Genomic DNA, 18723 nt, shown 5'->3' with positions numbered 1-18723 from the left:
TTTCTCCCATTTAGTTCCTATTTTTTATTCTTCTTTCTTTTGTTTCTGTTTTCTCTCATTATACATATATTTTAAAACTTCTGTTTAAACTTAATACTATACACTTCCCCTCTCATACTTCATTCTGCCTTCTTCCCTCCCTTTTTTCCACATAATGTAAATATTTCTCTCATTGCCTTGTCCCTACGCGCTACTCTTTTGCTCCTCCCTTTTCACTCTCAAAAATCATTTTTCTCTCCATTAACTCCTATCTGTTTTTCCTTTGGTATAATAGTCTTAATCTCTTTATATCTTTATTAATACTGACCCATTTGCTGTTGATTATGATTGTGGGTGGGGTTATTTTTGTGGGTGTAGGTTTCTTGCCTGGGTTGTGTAGTTTTGTTTTCGCAGTGCCTCTACAATACTATACAGGATGTGGTGGGCAGAGTGACTCTCAGTCAGCTAGCTGGAGGAAAGGACCCACCAAAGATCAACACAACAACCAAACCCAAGTACAACCAGATAGCCCACAAAAACAGCATAAAGGGCATCACAAGAGCATCAAGTTCAGTAAACAAAGGAAACTACACCACTGAATTCCACAGGTCTCCCACCACAGAAGGTCACACCACCAAGACAGGAAGTCAAAGAAGATCAATCTAACAAGCAGAAACAAACAAGAAGAGTCACCTAAAATGGGGAAACAAAGAAACAACCCTTTATCGAAAGGAAAGGCAGAATCCCCAGAAAGGGTGTTAAACAAAATAGAGGCAAGCAAACTATCAGACATGGAATTCAAAATAATGGTTATAAGGAAGCTCACTGAACTCAGCGAGCTCAGAGGAAACTAAAAAAAACTATAGGGGAACTACAAAGAACTCCAGGAAAGATACGAGGAACTTACTTCAAACTACACCAGCATTAAAAAGGACATAGAAACTATCAATAAGAGCCAGGAGGAAATGAAGAATACAATATCTGAATTGAAAAACACAGTAGAAGGAATCAAAAGCAGGCTAGATGAAGCAGAGTATTGGATCAGCAAGCTGGAGGACAACATAAAAAAATATTCCCAGACAGTGCAACAAAACGAAAAAAAGACTGAAAAAGAATGAAGATGGTTAAAGAGAACTGCAGTACAACATGAAATGTAATAATATCCATATCACAGGGATACCAGAAGGAGAAGAAGACAAGCAAGGGACAGAACAACTGTTTGAAGGAGTAATGACAGAAAATTACCCTAACTTAATGAGAGAAAAAGTCAGGCAAGCCCAGGAAGCACAGCGGGTCCCAAACAAGAGGAACTCAAGGAGGTTCACCCCAAGACACATCATAAGTAAAATGGTAAAATTCAAAGACAAAGAGAGAATCCTAAAGGAAGCATGAAAGAAATAACTAATACATACAAGGCAGCTCTGATAAGACTATCAGCTGATATCTAAACAGGAACACTACAAGCCAGAAGGGAATGGAAAAAAATATTCTAAGCAATGAAAATCAAAGGCCTAGAGACTTCTGGCCAAGATGAGGGACTAGACTGACACGCACCATCTCCCTCCACAACTAAGAAGGAATACAACTACCGCAAAACCAGAAATAACCAGAACTTCCAGAAAATAAAGCTACATGGAAGTCCAATGTATGAAGTTATCAAGAAGTGGTGTTCGTCCAGACAGGTAGGAGGGGCGAAGCCGGGGAGGAGAGGTGAAGCTGTGCCGGTGGCAGCAGTGGCGGTGGGATGGCGGTAAGCACAGACACCCATATTTAAAGGGAGGCAGCAAGTGCCTGGGGAGCACCCCCGGCTGCAGACCAAACCCATCAGCTCGCGATTCCAACACCAGGGAAGGCAGACCCCCATTGCCTCAGACTGTGAGGGCCAGAGGACGTGGGTACGGAGGAGGAGGCTTCCAGTCTCTCAGCGGAGTGTAAACGGCAGGAATCCATCTTCGACGCCTGCCCCTACAAAAAGCACCAGTGTGATAAGAAGGGTTGCCCGGTAGTAACCTGTGCACGAGCTCTACAGCATAGGAGGTGTGACAGCCCTGCCCAGGAAGCAAAGGTAAACACAAAACTGTCAGGGTGGCACAGATCATGATGAGATCCCAGTGACGCAGCTGACCAGACAGCAAATATCTAATCTAACGAAGCAGCAGACAGGCAATCTTTCTGAGGCACAGTTCAGAGCTTTGGTTATACATATGCTTACAGACCTAACAGCAGATCTTAAACGAGACAAGGAAGGAATGAAGGCTAGTCCTGCTGAAATGAATGAAAACACATACGAAACTAGTGTTGAGGGAAAGAAAACCAGGGATCAAATCAACAAATCAGAACACAGAAAAAGGAACAAATAGTCAACCAGTGCAGAAAGAGGAAATGAAAAGTGAGGAAAATGAGGAGGCTCAGAAACCTATGGGCCAACATCCAAATCATAGGGTTGCCAAAAGGTGGAGAAGAACAACTAGAAATTGAAAAAGTATGTGAAAAATTAATGAAGCAGAACTTCCCTAACTTGAGGAAGGAAATAGACTTACAGGTCCAGGAAGCAAAGAGTTCCAAAAACAACTGGACCCAGGAAGAACCACACCAAGACACATTATAATCAAAATGTCAAAAATTAAGGATAAAGGGAGAATCTTAAAAGCAGCAAAAGAGAAGAAGAGAAATATGTACAAAGGGGTCCCAATAAGCTGATTTCTCAAAAGAAACTCTGCAGGCAAGAAGGAACTGACAAGAAATATTCAAAGAAATGAAAAGCAAAAACCTATAACCACGATTACTCTGTCCAGTGAAGCTGTCATTCAAAATAGAATGGCAGAGAAAGTGCTTCCAGGACAAAGTAAAACTGAAGGAGTTCATCAGATCCAAACCACTGTTATATGAAATGTTAAAGGGACTTGTTTAGGAGAAAGAGGATCAAAACTATGAACATTAAAATGAAAACTGTATCACAACAACCAACAATAAACAGAAGCTAGGAAATCGAAACAAAAGCTAACTAAGTAGGCAATGAGAGTGGGAAAAGATTATAGGTATGGGGAACATTTTGGGGGAGGTTAGTGGATAGGGGGAAGACGGGAAAGGGAGGGAGATGGTACAGGAATTAAGAAGCATAGTAGGAGGGAGTAGAGTAGATAGGAAGATGTTAAGAAGCACTATATGCACAACCAATGGGCATGGACTAAGGGGGGGGACAACTTGAGGGAGGAAGGGCACTGGGTGGAGGGGAACAAAGGGGAAAGAAATTGGGACAACTGTAACAGCATAATCAATAAAACATATTTTTAAAAATTAAAAAAAAAAAAAAAGAATGAAAATCACAGGCCTACAACCAAGACTACTCTACCTAGTAAGGCTCTCATTCAAAATGGAAGGTGAAATACAGAGTTTCCCAGACAAAAGGAGGCTAAAAGAAAACATCTCCTCTAAACCAGCATTGCAAGAGATGCTAAAGAGTCTACTTTAAGAAGATGAAAAAACAGAGAGAGAGAGAAGAACACAGGTACAAAGTGGAAAACAATAATGAATAAGTAGCTATCAATAATAACCTTTAATGTAAATGAACTGAATGCTCCAATCAAAAGAAATAGGGTAGTTGAATGGATAAGAGAACATGTCTACAAGAGACCCACCTCAGAACAAAAGACCTATACAGACTGAAAGTGAAGGGACGGAAAACAATATTTCAAACAAACAGACATGAGAAAATAGCTGGGATAGCAATACTTATATCAGACAAAATAGATTTTACAACAAAGGTCATATAAAATCCAAGAAGAGAGAAGACTCTGAAACTTTCTATGAGGCCAGTACGTATTATCCTAATTCCAAAACCAGGTCAAGACACAACAAAGTAAGAAAACTACAGGCCAATATTGCTGTTGAACATAGATGCTAAAATCCTCAACAAAATATTGGCAAAACGGATACAGCAACTTGTTAAAAAGATCATACAACACAATCAAGTGGGATTCATTCCAAGGATGCAAGGATGGTTTAATATTCACAAATCAATAAATGTAATACACCACATAAACAAAATGAAAGACAAAAATCACATGATCATATCAATAGATGCTGAAAAAGCATTTGATAAAGTCCAGCACCCATTTATGATAAAAACGCTTAGCAAACAGGAATAGAGGGTGCATACCTCAACATAATAAAGGCCATATACAAGAAACCTGCAGCCAACATCATACCCAATGGGCAAAAACTGAAATATTTCTCCTTAAGATCAGGAACAAGACAAAGATGTCCACTCTTTCCACTTCTAGTCAACATAGTTTTAGAAGTTCTAGCTACAGCAATCAGATAAGAAAAAGAAATAAAAGGCATCCAAATTAGAAAGGAGGAAATAAAACTGTCATTATTTGCAGACGACATGATAGTGTACATAGAGTACCCTATAGGCTCCACCAAAAAACTACTCAATCTAATAAGTGAATTTGGCAAAACAGTGGAATACAAAGCCAATATTCAGAAATCGAAGGCATTTTTGTATACCAACAATGAAATATCAGAGATAGAAACTAGAAAAAAATCCCATTATTATAACAAGAAAAATTAAGTACCTAGGAATAAACTTGAGGTAAAAGACCTATACCTGGAAAACTACACAACACGGAAGAAAGAAATTAAGGAAGATACAAATAAATGGAAGCATATACCATGTTCATGGATTGGAATAATTAACATCATTAAAATGCCCATACTACTCAAAGCAATCTATACATTCAACACAATCCCTATGAAAATACCAATGACATATTTCACAGAGGCAGAACAAATCTTTCAAAAATTTACATGGAACCAAAAAAGACCCTGAATAGTCTCAGCAACCTTGAGAAAGAAGAACAAAGTGGGAGGAATCACAATACCTGATATCAAACTATATTACAAGGCCACTATAACCAAAACAGTCTTGTACTGGCATAAGAACAGACATATAGATCAATGGAAAAGACTAGAGCCCAGAAATAAACCCAGGTCAATTGGTATTTGACAAAGGCGGCAGGAGCATAAATTAGAGTGAAAATAGCCTCTTCAACAAATGTTGTTGGGAAAACTGGACAGGTACATGCAAAAAAAATGAAACTAGACCACCAACATACGCCATACACCAGAATAAACTCAAGATCAATAAAGACTTAAATGTAAGCCACGACACCATAAAAGTCCTAGAGAAAAATGTAAGACAGTAAAATTTCAGATATGCCATGCAAGCAATATTTTCACCCATCTATCTCCTTGGGCACGGGAAATAAAGGAAAGAATAAAACAAATGGGACATCAAACTAAATAGTTTCTCTTAGCAAAAGAAAACATCAGCAAGATGAAAAGGGAACCAACCATATGGAAAAATATATTTGCCAACGATACTTCAGACAAGGGACTGATCTCCAAAACATATAAAGAACTCATGTGACTCAACACCAGGAAGACACACGATCTAGTTAAAAAATGGACAAAAGACCTGAACAGACAGTGCTCCAGAGAGGACATACAGAGGACGCATAGGCATATGAAAGGATGCTCAACATCACTAGCCATCAGAGAGATGCAAATTAAAACCACAATGAGATACCACCTCACACAGGTCAGAACACGCATCATTAACAAATCAACAAACAACAAATGCTGGCAAGGATGTGGAGAAAAGGGAACCCTAGTGCACTGTTGGTAAGAATGAGATTGGTGCAATCACTATGGAAAACAATATGGAATTTCCTCAAAAAACTAAAAATGGAACTGCTTTTTGATTCAGCGATTCCACTGCTGGGATTATACCCAAAGAATCCTGAAACACCAATTCAAAAGACCCTATGCATCCTATGTTCATAGCAGCACTATTGACATTAGCCAAATGCTGGAAATAGCTTAAGTGCCCATCTGTAGATGAGTGCATTGATAAATAAAAATATTTCCTGCATCTATGAATGTTTCTGTTCTTTTTTATTTTGTTTTTTAGATTTAATTGCTGATAAATACGTATTTATTGCCATTTTGATGTTCATATTTTTGGTCTTTTTTTCTTTCTACTTCTTAAACAGGCCTTTTAACATTTCATATAATACTGGTTTGAGTTCATCCTTGGGACTCTGTGCTTCTGGGACTTGCATGTCTATTTCCTTCACCAAATTAGGGAAGTTTTCTTTCATTATTTTTCAGATCTGTGGAGTATCCAGCAGACACACATAAACCATTAATTTTAGTTATTTGAAAGTAAAATAATAAATTATTATGTATAATATTGTTACTGTAATAATGTGACTTTATAAATAAATTATCTTTACAGTTTGAAAAAAGAAATGAAAGACTATCACCACTTGATAAGCAATTTAAAAATGGATACTGGCAATAATTATCAAAGGCTGCTAATATCACACACAAAAGAGAGAACACAAACAACAAACAGCCTTGAAATAATAAACAAACAAAACCTTAATCTGATTATGCCTCAAAATCTATAGGTCATACAAGTTAGTTCTTTAGTTAATACTCTGCAAAAAAAGAGAGGAAAAAGCAAACAGAAAAAGAGAATTAAGACCAGAAATGCAAAGACAAACCACAGACCGGGAAAAAAATATTTGTAAAAGGCATATCTGATAAAAGACTGTTGCTATCTAAAATGTACAAAAAACACTTAAAACTCAACAATAAGAAATCAAACCAATTTTAAAAATAGGCAAAAGATAAAAACAGACACCTCACCAAAAAAGAGATATGAAATATAAAATAGCGTATGAGAAGATGGTCCACATTAGGGAACTGCAAATTAAAACAATGAATCTGGTAAATCTACAGATTTTAAAAATTACTTTTCTTAAAATTTTTGTTACAATGTATGCTGACAAATGTTAACCAGACTTATTGTGGTGATCATTTCACAACACATATACAAATATCAAATCATTATGTTGTACACCTGAAACTAATGTTATATGTCAACTACAGCTCAATATTTTATAATTTAAAAAACATTTTTTTAAACATTAAAAAAAAAAGTTACCAACACATCTATTAGAAAAGCCAAAATCCAAAACGCTGAGAACACCAATTGCTGACGAGACTGGAGCAATAGGATCTCTCACTCATTGCAGTAGGAATGCAAAATGGTCAGCCACTTTGGAAGAGTTCTGACAGTTTCTTGCAGAACTAAACACGGTCTTAACATACGATCCAATAATCACACTCCTTGGTATTTACCCAAATGAACTGAGAGCTTCCGTATATACAAAAACTTGGCCCTGGCTGGGTAGCTCGGTTGGTTGGAGTGTCACCCTGTACACCAAAAGGTTGCACACACCTAGGTTGCAGGTTCAATCCCCAGTTAGGGCCCTTATGGGAGGCAACCAATCACTGTTTCTCTTTCACATTGGTGCTTCTCTCTCTCTCTCTCTCCCTTCCTCTCTTAAATCAATAGATATCCTCAGGTGAGGATTAAAAACAAAAACAAAAAACTGCACATGATGATTATAACAGCTAATTTATAGCATTATGTATATTCATTCATAATTGCCAAAATTTAGAAGCAACAAAGATATCCTTCAGTAGGTGAATGGATAAACAAACCAGTACTTCCTGACAATGGAATATTATCCAGCATTAATAAGACAAAGAGGACCTTTGGGCAAAAAAAAAAAAAAGGGGGGGGAGGGCAGGGAGGTTCTATGAAAAGTAACCTCCCCTAACTGCCTGACTGCTGTGGCTCAGTAGATTGAGCGTAGGCCTGCGAGCCTAGTGTTGCTGGTTCGATTCCCAGTCAGGGCACATTACTAGGTTGTACGTCAGGTCCCCAGTTGGGGGCGCGAGTGAGAGGCAACCACACAGTGATGTTTCTCTCCCTCTCTTCCTCCTTTCCTCACTCTCTAAAAATAAAATAAAGAAATAAATAATTTTTAAAAAATAAAAAGAAAAGTAACTGAGCAGGTCATAGTGGGTATTCATGTCCAGGCATATAACTTCTTTACTAAAAGGATTATCTTTGCCTTAAGCAAGCCCTATCCATTGTTTCTGTGCATCTAGGTTAACACACCTGTGAAATAACCACACTCAAGCCCATTATCCTGTTAACTATCCTATAATGCAATCCCTACCTTGCTTTCTCCCACCTCCATGTAATCTTATGTTCCCTCCTTAATTTCAAATGCATAAAAGAAGGTACAAAACTGTTACACACCCAAGCATTTGAGATCATGCAACCTATGTCATCAGTTTGGCTCAAACTCTTACAAAATTTTCTATAGGTCTAGATGTTTCTTACATCAACAAAGCCTTAAAGCATATTACTAAATGAAAGACAATCTAAAAAGGCCACATACTGCCCTGGCTGGTGTGGCTCAGCTGGTTGGAACATAGTCCCATAGTTGAAGGGTTGTGGGTTCAATCCTTGGTCCAGGTGAATACAGGAGGAAACCAACTGATGAATTTTTTCTCACATGGATGTTTCTCCCTCTCCCTTCCTTTCTCCCTTCCTCTCTATAAGCAATGATGATAAAAAAAATAAAATAAAACAAAAAGGTCACATACTGTATGATTCCAGCTATATCACATTCTGGAAACAGTTAAAAAAGATCAATGGTTTTTGCGGTTGGCAAGGAGGAAGAAGAGGGAGGGATGAACAGGCAGTAAAAACACTCCGTGTAATACCATAATGATGAATAGATGTCATTATACATTTGACCAAACCCATAGAATATACAACACCAAAAGTGAACTGTAATGTAAACTACGTTCAACTGCAACAAATGTACCACTCTCGTGAAGAAAGTTGATAATGGGGGAGGGCTGTGCATGGGACTGGGTGAACAGAGTAGATGGGAAATCTCTGTACTTTCTGCTCACTTTTGTTATGACCCTAAAAATGCCCTAAAAAAATAAAGTCTTAATTAAAAACAAAGTAATCTTAGAAAAACTGAGGAAACAAAATCTAATGTCATAATATGCTCATTTTCTTAAAATGCTAACCTAAGCTGAAAAACTTAGAATTGTATCGTCTGCTTTTCAAGTGTTTATTACAATTAATAATAGGATAACAAAATAGACTTCGGTGAGCTTTTTCTTCAGTTTTATATTCATACTTTCTTTTCCCATAATTTTCCTAAGCAGAAAGTCAAAGTTCTTGATTCTTTGGAAGGAACTACAGAATGGTTAGTACCTTAAAATAACAACTTCAATTTATGAATTTTCCTTTTGAAGCTTTCTTCCTAGTAAGGAGGAGGGGAAACTTTCTTACCTTGTCTCCCTCCTCCTTTTTATCTCAAGATAGTAGTTCCTTACCCAAATATATTTACCTAATGGCACCTATCACTAGCAAATTGGTGAAAGATCTCAATTTAGAAAATGTTAGTCACACAAAAACATTGTTTTTATAACAAACACACCCCATTTTTAAACAATGGCAATTATATGTAGTTTCAATCTCAACCCGTCACAATCTCTGGCTCTTAATTTTTAGTTCTTTTGAATTCATTTAACCTTCAATTGATAATGAACTGCCATGCTTCACTACATCATGGTATCAACTCCGAAAGCGACTGCAAAGAAGTTCTATTATATTTTTAAATAACCTTTTAAACAAAAGCTTCATATTTAAGCCCTGACTGGTGTGGCTCAGTGGGTTGGGAATCATCCCGCAAAGCAAAAGGTCACCAGTTAGATTCCTGGTCAGGGCACATGCCTGGGTTGCAGGTCAAGTGCTCGCCCGGATGGGGGCGTGCGAGAGGCAACGGATCTATGTTTCTCTAACATACTGATGTTTCTCTCTATCTCTTTCTCCCTCCCTTCCCATCTCTCTAAAAATAAATAAATAAAAAAATTTTAAAAAGAAGCTTCATATTTAAATATCTGTACAACCTTTGCAGGTCATCAGTTTGAAGGACTTCACACAAATGTAAAGAAACAGGCCTAGTGCCTGGTACACATTAAGTGCTCAACAAATACTGGTTATCTTACCCCATGTATTACATTTTGACTATTTAGAATAGAATGCATACATGTTTATATATACATACCTTTGTTCATATGTGTATAAAACACCTCTGGAAGAATATACAAAAATATTAAGTTATTAAACCTTCAGCACTATCTTTAATGGCTAAGGAAAACACAATATCATTTCTGTCTCCCCCAGGCCACCATCCCTCTGTAAAGAAACTGGGAAATAGCCTGATGAAGAGATAATTTGGTAAACAACAAGTATACAGGTTCTAGAGTCTGACAGATGGTCCTGATTCAAATCTTAGCTCTGTCTGTAACACAGTTGTAGATTTTAACTAGATTTCTTTATCTATAAAACAGAATATTGACATCTGTCTGACAAGGTATTGCCAAGATTAAGTAAAATGATATTCCTGGTATACAGTAGGTACCAAGCAGTTATAATAATTATCAGTCAATATTTAATTATGCTATTAACTATACAAAAGCAAGAGTATAAAAATATCTAGACAAAACCTGAGTTTTTCTAAACTATACCACCACCTCCCCATGTAAGAATCTAATAAAGGAAAAATTTTACTGCTTTTTCTTTCCTCGATTCTCCATTTGAAAAGATCTTTAGAAAATCTTAAGTACATCTTAAAAACACTATAAACAAATTTTAAAAGCCAAGAAAAAAAATTTGTAAAAAGGAATACTAGCACCAGACATGACAAAAATTTCACAAAATTAATTTTAGAAAAATAAAAGCACAAAGTGGTACAGAAAAGCATGCAAAAAAAGATATTAAAACAAAAAACAAAAGCAGTCCTGGCTGGTGTGGCTCATTGGATTGAATGCCAAACTGTGAAACAGAAGGTCAGTTCGATTCCCAGTCAGGGCACATGCCTGGGCTGCGGGCCAGGTCCCCAGTTGCGGGTGCATAAGAGGCAACCACACAATGATGTTTCTCTTCCTCTTTTTCTTTCCCTCTCCCTTTCCTCTCTCTAAAAAGAAATTAAATTTTTTTTAAAGAAACAAAAGCACAGAAAATTAAAATGTTCTTTCTCATCCCCCAATTTTCAAAAGATGAACAAGTTTGATAGTCAATATTGAGGTGGGTATGAAGAGACACCCTCATGCACTACAGGTAAAAGTTTAAACTGACATATGTAAAAGGGCAATTTTGCAACGCCTATCAAAAATTAATATTCTGACATAGCAATTCCACTATTAAACCTTATGCCCCAAAAGTAAACAAAGATGTAAGTAAAAGGATGCTTATTCCAGCACTGTTTTTTATGGCCAAAAATCCTTTATTCTACTGCACCTCTATAAGCATCTAAAATTCTTTAAAAACAAAGCAAAGCACAGAGAAAAAGGAAATATTGTATATGCTATCTACAAGAAATTCACCTGAATTATAGTGATATAGGTAGCCTAAAAATAAATGTAGTAAATAAGAAGATGAAGTGATGCTGGCGAAGGAACCCCAAAAGCCCACCCTGCCATGAAAGCTTAAAGCAATCCAGGGAGAGCTAAATCATCTAGCTTTGTGGCATTAAACTTACTCTAGTCCTATCCTGGGCTCCCAGATCAGTGGCAGTCTTAAAAATGACAGCCCACATTTCCAGTACAGGTACAGAACTCCCCCAAAGCTAAACCCACTATGGGGCATAAGAAATGTTTGTTGAAACATTTACAGACAAATGTTTTCACTGCTGCTGCCTAAAGCAATGGATTGAACAAACAGCTGGGGCAAACACTGACCAAAAACCTTAAGATGAATGGCTAAGCAATGAAATGCTTGGGGGAATAAGGACTTCGCTGAAGTCCTGGGAATCTAAAGGCAACATGTGTGCCTAAAGCTGTGTGTGTACCCAGGAATTTTACCACATAAAGAATACTTGGTTGACAGGTTTTGGTTTTTTTTTTTGTTTTGTTTTGTTTTGTTTTTCAATACTTTGGCTATGTTATCCTACTGTCTTCTGTTCTGTATGGTTTCTGATAAGTCAGCGGTCAATGTTATTATGGATCCCTTGTGTGTGATAAGCCACTTCTCTTACTATTTGAAAAGGCCCTACACTCTCACCTCTGGATGACCTTGACCCTTTCACAAACAGGAAATGAAGGCTAAAACAGAGTTGTAAAGTGGCTGAGTGGGGAAGATACACCCCAAAAGATACAACTGTATATACACATACCACAATGAACATTCCAAAAATGAAATTTAAAATATTCCATTTTCAATAGCATCTAAAATAATAAAATAGAAATAAACCAAAAAAGTTTTGTTTATACAGTGATAACTCAAACCATTCCTGAAACTAAAGAATACCTAAATAAATGAGAAAAACATCCTTTTTAATGAATGTAGGACTCAATCCTGTTAAGACAGCAAGGTATTTCTTTAACTCAAAGTGATCTTCATAGATTCAATACAAACTTTATAAAAATTTAAACAGCCTTTTTTGCAGAAATGGGAAAAGCTGATTCTCATGATGCTGAAAAGATGTTCTACATCATCAGCCACCAGGGAAATGCAAATCAAACCCACAATGAGATACCAATTCATACCCACGAGGAACTAAAATTTTAAAACCAGAAAATAAGTGTTGGTGAGGATGTAGAGAAATTAGAATCCTTATACCAAATAGTGAAATAACTCAGCTGCATTGGAAAAGTTTGACAGTTCCTCAAAATGTTAAACTAAGAGTTACCATATGATCCAGCAATTCTATGCCTAGGTCTATACCCAGAAACAATGAAAATATATAGCCACACAAAAATGTGCACGTGAATATTCACACCAGCATTATTCATAACAGCCATAAAGTAGAAACTACTTAAATGTTCATCAATTGATGGATATACAAAATGTGGTATAATCAGACAACAAAGTATTATTCAGCAATAAAAAGAAATGAAGTCCTGCTATATACTATAATATGGATGAACCTAGAAAACCTTATGTTAAGGAAGTCAGTGACAAATGATCATGTATTTGATTCCATTTACATGGAATGGGCAATAGATTAGTGAATGCCAGTGGGGTGGGAGCAGGGGGAATGGTGAGCAACTGATAATAAGTTTCTTTTTTGGAGTAATGAAAATGTTCTAAAATTTATCAGGGAGATGGTTGCACAACTCTGTGAATACACTAAAAACCACTGAATTGTCAACTTTAAAAGGATGAATTTTATGTTATAGTAATTATATTTCAACAAAGCTGTTCTAAGAAAAAAGCAGTCTCAAGTCTTTGCCATGTCAAAAAAAAAAAAAGTCCCTCCTTTAATCCTTTATTACCGCCTGCTAACACCTCCTTCTATTCTTCCTATCACAGTTAAGATTTGTTCTTGAAGTAATTAATTTGCTTGCTTCACATTCTGACCTCCAATTATTCCTCAATTCAATGAAACCTAGCTTATTTCCCAATTGTTAATATTAAGTAGAATGCTACAAAATGCTGTTATCAAATTCAAGACCCTTAATAATCCATATTTTACTAAAGTTTTCAAAGCACTTGTAGGTTTTTTTTTTTTCTTTTCTTTTTTTCTAGACTCAGTTATGAAATATAGCTTCCTTTTGAAATGATCCCATTTGGGCTTCTATGACATTTTCTTATGATTTCTCTACATCTTGAAACACTTGGGAATTTCCTTTCCCAGTTCTTCCTCTATCTGGCTTTAAATTTGTTGTTGTCCATGTACTATTTCCAGAACTATTCTCCAACAGTAAACTCCTCCTATGCAGTGTTACCTAAATCAAAGGTTTCAACTCCCCCCTATAATATATATAACTTGATGATTCTTTTATCAAGATCTCTCTTGTACTCCAAACCCACACACTGACCACTGCAGCAGATGTTTCCACTGGATGTTTCATAAATTCCACTCAATATATCCAAAAGCAAAATACAAGGGAGGACCCAAGAGAAAATAGAACTTTCTTCTGGAGGGCAGGCTCCTTACAGCACAAGCTTCCCCCGCTAGGTGAGTGTTCTAGGAACCCATCTGTATCTGTGTACCAACTGGTGCTGTTGTGAGAGGCACATTGAGCTTAAGTGAAATTTTTTTGAAGACTCTTTGTATGTTTGCCCATTTCATGATGAGTGATTTATGAGCACACCTATCCACACTCTGCTGAGTGTTCAGCAGTTTTTGACCAAAAACAGCACCACACCCATGCTCCACCCTCCCTATTCACCAGTTCTTGCCCCAAACAATATTTTTGGTTTCCCTGGATGAAATAAGTCCTCAAAGGGAAATATTTTGCCTATGTGGAAGAGGTAAAACAAAAAACAGAAGCACTAAAAGGCATCAAAATCAAGGAGTTCAAGAACTGTTTTGAGCAGCGGAAAACTCTTGCTGAGTGTATTACATCAAATGGATAGTACTTTGAAGGTGACTTAAGTTTAAACATGTAAGAATAAATACAGTATTCCCTCACTTATCATGGGTATTACGTTCTAGACATCCCCCCTCCACGATAGGTGAAAATCCACGAAGTAGGAACCTTACACTTATTTTAGTATTTATATATATTTTAAGGCTTTATAAACCCTTCCCACACACTTATAAACCATTCCCAGTTCCTTATTAACCTTTTCCACACTTTTATAAACACTACTTATGTTCTTAAACATATTCTACACTCTTAAACCTACGTAACTTTAACAACACACGTATACAGTACCGCAAAATCCCGGGATAGTGAAAAATCCGCGATAAAAAATTAAATATAATATTTTTAAAAATCCCACGATACAGAGAGGCCACGTATAGGGAGGACTACTGTACACAATTTTTTTATAAATGAATTTTTGTGGTTTTTTTTGGCCCCCCTTTATACTGTTCCTTCCCAAATTAGGACCTCTTCCAGAATTCTGTCTCAGTATACTTTACCATTGTATATTCAATCATTCAAATTAAAATCCAAGTCACCTTATCCTATTATTTCTTACTCCCCAAATCCAACTGTTACTGAATTCTATGAATTCTACTGGGTTGGCCCAAAAGTCCACATGGTTTTTTCCATAAAATAAAAGACACATTATTTATTTTCACCAGTAAGTTTATTGATTTGGATATTTTCAGGATGTCAGCTACCTCCCACGTGGTATAACAACACTGACTGTTCTCAATTAACGTCTTGATTTGATTGCTATCAACTTCAACTGGTCTACCTGACCATGGAGCATTGTTCAGCAAGAAATCTCCAGCACAAAACTTTGCAAACCACTTTTGACACAATCAGTCACACTTTCTCCATACACTGTACAAATCGTTTTGGGTTTTTTTTGCGTTTCAGTTGCGTTTTTACCTTTCCTGAATAAAGCACAATATGCTGAAAATGTTGTATATTTTCTTCCATCTTCAATAAGAAAATGGATACACAAAAATTCACCAATTTTGATGTTTTTTTTAAAGGCACGTTCATGACAGCTGCCACAATACAACCTAACAAAATTGTTTTGAATGAAGTTAAAAGACAACTAAGTTCTACTAAAGCCATCTTACAGAAAAACACCAAACAAACTTTTTGTCCAACCCAATACCCTTTAGTATTTGTGGTATTAACCTACTCCTCTGTGTCTCCACTGACACTACCTTTATTTAGGCCCTTATTGTCACCTCAATTATAAAAACTCTTTCTGCATCCTGCCTTATCTTCCCTCTATCCCTTCTGAAATTTATACTCCACAATACCAGAATGATCTTTCTAAAATAAAACTTTATCATGACCCTTTCCTGATTAAAATCCATAAACTCTATTATCATCTAAAGGGGAAAAAACTCTAGAACTCTTAGAATGGCATGCATACTTGAGGATCTATTTGTGCAACCTCATCTTCTGCTACTTATAATAAAGTTTCCCTCTGTCATACATTCCTTCCTTTTCATTTTCTTCCTTAGTCATGCCTTAGCCTTCCCTAAGTTTAAGGACATTATATAAAGAACCTAATATAATGCTTAACACACAGCAGGGAGTTAAAATGGGTGGGGCTAGTTTAGGCCTCTCTTGTTTATCCTGTCTACAGATATTTGCTTACAAGGTCAAGTTGAAATCACTCCAATGGTATACAAGACTATCCATAATTAGGCTCTGCCTACCTCCCCTGTTTCATGTCTTAGACACCACCCTATACTTTTCACTAGCTATACTTGCAAATCCTACAACTCACTGTGTATAATTTTAGACTCCTGTGCTTTTGCTCACACTGTTCCTTCTACCTAAATGCCCATCCTTTCTATGCCTTTATCCTTACTGCTTTCATCCCCTTCTATACATATTTTTTCATTACTACTGTCCCCTCCCTCAAACTCTCTCTTCCCTTAAGAAACTGACCACTACCTCCCTCTCCTTTCTACACTCACTGTACCCCCATACTTTCTCCAATCAAAGTAATCTTAAAAGCATATTACAGACAATTCAAATAAGAGATAAAAGTCCTACCACCCTGAAAGCAGGGGCACTGTCTTATCCATCTGTAAGTTCTCTTCATCTAGCATAGTACCTGCTACACAGCAATTCCTCTACAATGACTGATCCACATTTTCCCTTATTCTTACCACATATACAAACATAAGTTTCTATTGGAGTTATTCTTTCAAAAAGAATAGTCTTGGATTACGTTCAGGGCCCAATCTCTCCTGGCCAACCAAACAGTGCAAACACAACTATACAAATTAAAGTTAATATGCATTTTCTGATACCACTTCTATTTTTCTAAATTAGGGAAGAAATGGTCCCTGAAAGATCTAAAGTGAGAAATGCTGTTTTGAAGAGCGAGCATTTAAAGTTAAGTCACACTGCTTGAGAATGTTTAAATAATTCTCAACCATTACTATTCAATTAGCCTACTCCACTTAAATCCATGGGTCACTTTGAAAAGTGGGAACAGCACTAACTTCCTTCCTACTACCAATACAGCTTATAGCAATTACTCATCTTCGGAAAAATACTCAGAAAGTAATTACCAAATCACTAAGATAACTCAAAAGGCAGAGAGCAAGGTTACCTCTTTCACTCACCGTCCCACTTAGAAGTGCTGCCTCCATGATCACAAATCAAAAGTGGGTCCATTCCTTATCACCACTTAAATATTTTGTGAATAACTGCCAAGTATGATGGAATGCTACTCAAAGTGATCCAGCATTGGACATGCTCACTCCACAAACAAAAAATTCAGTGAAAGCTTTTCGAATGAGGTTAGGTGTGTTAACTCAATGTCCAAACAACTGTACTTCTTTTACACGCACATTCAAGCGATCTCGAATTAACAATTTAATTATCTTCAAGAATTCTATTAGGCCCTAGGGAAATAATGACGGTTGCTCAAGAGGAAGGCTGTGTAGTAATGAATCCCCAAACTTGAAATAGCATAATTACTTCAGATAAAACTAAGGTGTGTAATAGTTTGTAAAACCTGTTTCACTCTCATAAGGATAAGCCCCCTCCAAAAAAAGCTCACCCCAATAACAGCGTTTTTGCACAAGCACACTTGAAAATGAGTTGTGATAGTAACTCTCAATCCCAGATCTATTCATCCATTCCCACTGAAACCTGAACTAAGGACCGCAGCACCTCAAGGAGCCCCGCAGCACCCCAAGGAGCCCCGCAGCACCCCAAGGAGCCCCACTGCTTACAAGTTAGCGGTGGAAAATAGCAAGAGCCTTTTCCTAGCCCACTGGACAAACATTGGAGACGGGTCAACATTTCGGGTGCGCTCAGAAAATAGTATGATTATATAATAGATTGAGTCTCCTCTCTTCCGTTCCGAAGTGCTCAATAGCTGCCCCGAGGCCTGGAGCTCCAAGTGGGGAGGGGTTCGGTTCCTGACTCTCCTCCAGACCCCGGGAGCACCCAATTACAAATGCGGCTGCCATGAGGGAGGTTCGGCCGGCAAGTGTGAGGAACACACAGCAAAGAGGGCGAGAACTAAGGAAAAGCCTGCCCGGGAAGGACCCGCACTAGGGACAGCCACGCCCCCCACCCCCAACTCCAGCCCCGCGCGCAACCAGCGCCCAGCCCTGCAGGCTGCCTGACAGACACGGCCGCCAGGCGGATGCGGAGAGGGCTCCTCAGGCACTGGATGGCCGCATCACTGCGACCCCCGCACGCCAACGCTACCCCTCACTAACCTGTGCCCGCCGCCGCGCGACCGCCCACCCCAGCCTCAGCCACCGCCTCCTCGCTCTCACGCTGCCGCCGGAGCCACCGTAGCTGCCTCCTGCACTGCGTCCCTGGCCGGCCTCGGGCGCCCCATTCTCACCCCGCCCCAGCGTCCGCCTGTTTACAATGATTGGGACGAAACAGGACGAGCCGGCCCAGCGCGCAAGCGCATTCCCTCCTCCCGCTACAGCCAACTTCCCGGGTCCTCCACTCTGCACTGACGGCTGAGGTTCATAAGGGCAAACGCCCGGTGCTCTCGCGCGGGGTACGCTGGGAGACGTAGTTCTCGGAAACCCAGCGCCCAATCTACAGGAGACCCCTTGGTCGAGGAAGCACACTACAACATCCAGGAAGAACCGGGCCTCCTGCGGCTCATAAATTAGCTGAGGAGCCTGAGGGAGCGCGAGAGACAACCCGCTCCGCTGGTCTTCTGCGAACGCTTGCGCAGTTCCTGGTCTTGGAGGACTGAATGGGATGTACCCTGCTGTCATCGAATATCCAAACCCACACACCCAACTCTGCAACAGATGTTTCCACTTGAATGTTTCACTCATTATATCCGAAAGCAAATTTCTGTTCCTCCCCAAATTTGGACCTCTTCCATAAGCCTGTTTCAGTATACTTTACCATTGTTTATTCAAT

General features: G+C 38.3%; 1 protein-coding gene across 2 annotated transcripts in view; it reads right to left on the bottom strand.

Moving 5' to 3' along the window:
• The window catches only part of RALBP1 (ralA binding protein 1), a 67856-nt gene extending 49609 nt beyond the window's left edge, over nt 1-18247 (bottom strand). The window contains exon 1 of one of the 2 annotated variants that reach the window (XM_090285809.1): nt 18051-18247. The gene's annotated coding sequence lies outside the window, so the exon portion shown is untranslated. The remainder of the gene's footprint in view (nt 1-18050) is intronic. The other variant, XM_090285808.1, reaches the window with a different exon arrangement.
• Between the last annotated feature and the right edge of the window lie 476 nt (nt 18248-18723).

Source organism: Furipterus horrens, unplaced genomic scaffold (genome assembly GCF_987537825.1).
Source record: "Furipterus horrens unplaced genomic scaffold, mFurHor1.1.pri manual_scaffold_8, whole genome shotgun sequence".
In the NCBI taxonomy this organism is placed as follows: Eukaryota; Metazoa; Chordata; class Mammalia; order Chiroptera; family Furipteridae; genus Furipterus; species Furipterus horrens.
Note: the sequence above shows the minus strand (reverse complement) of the source record. Positions and strands in the feature narration are given on the sequence as shown.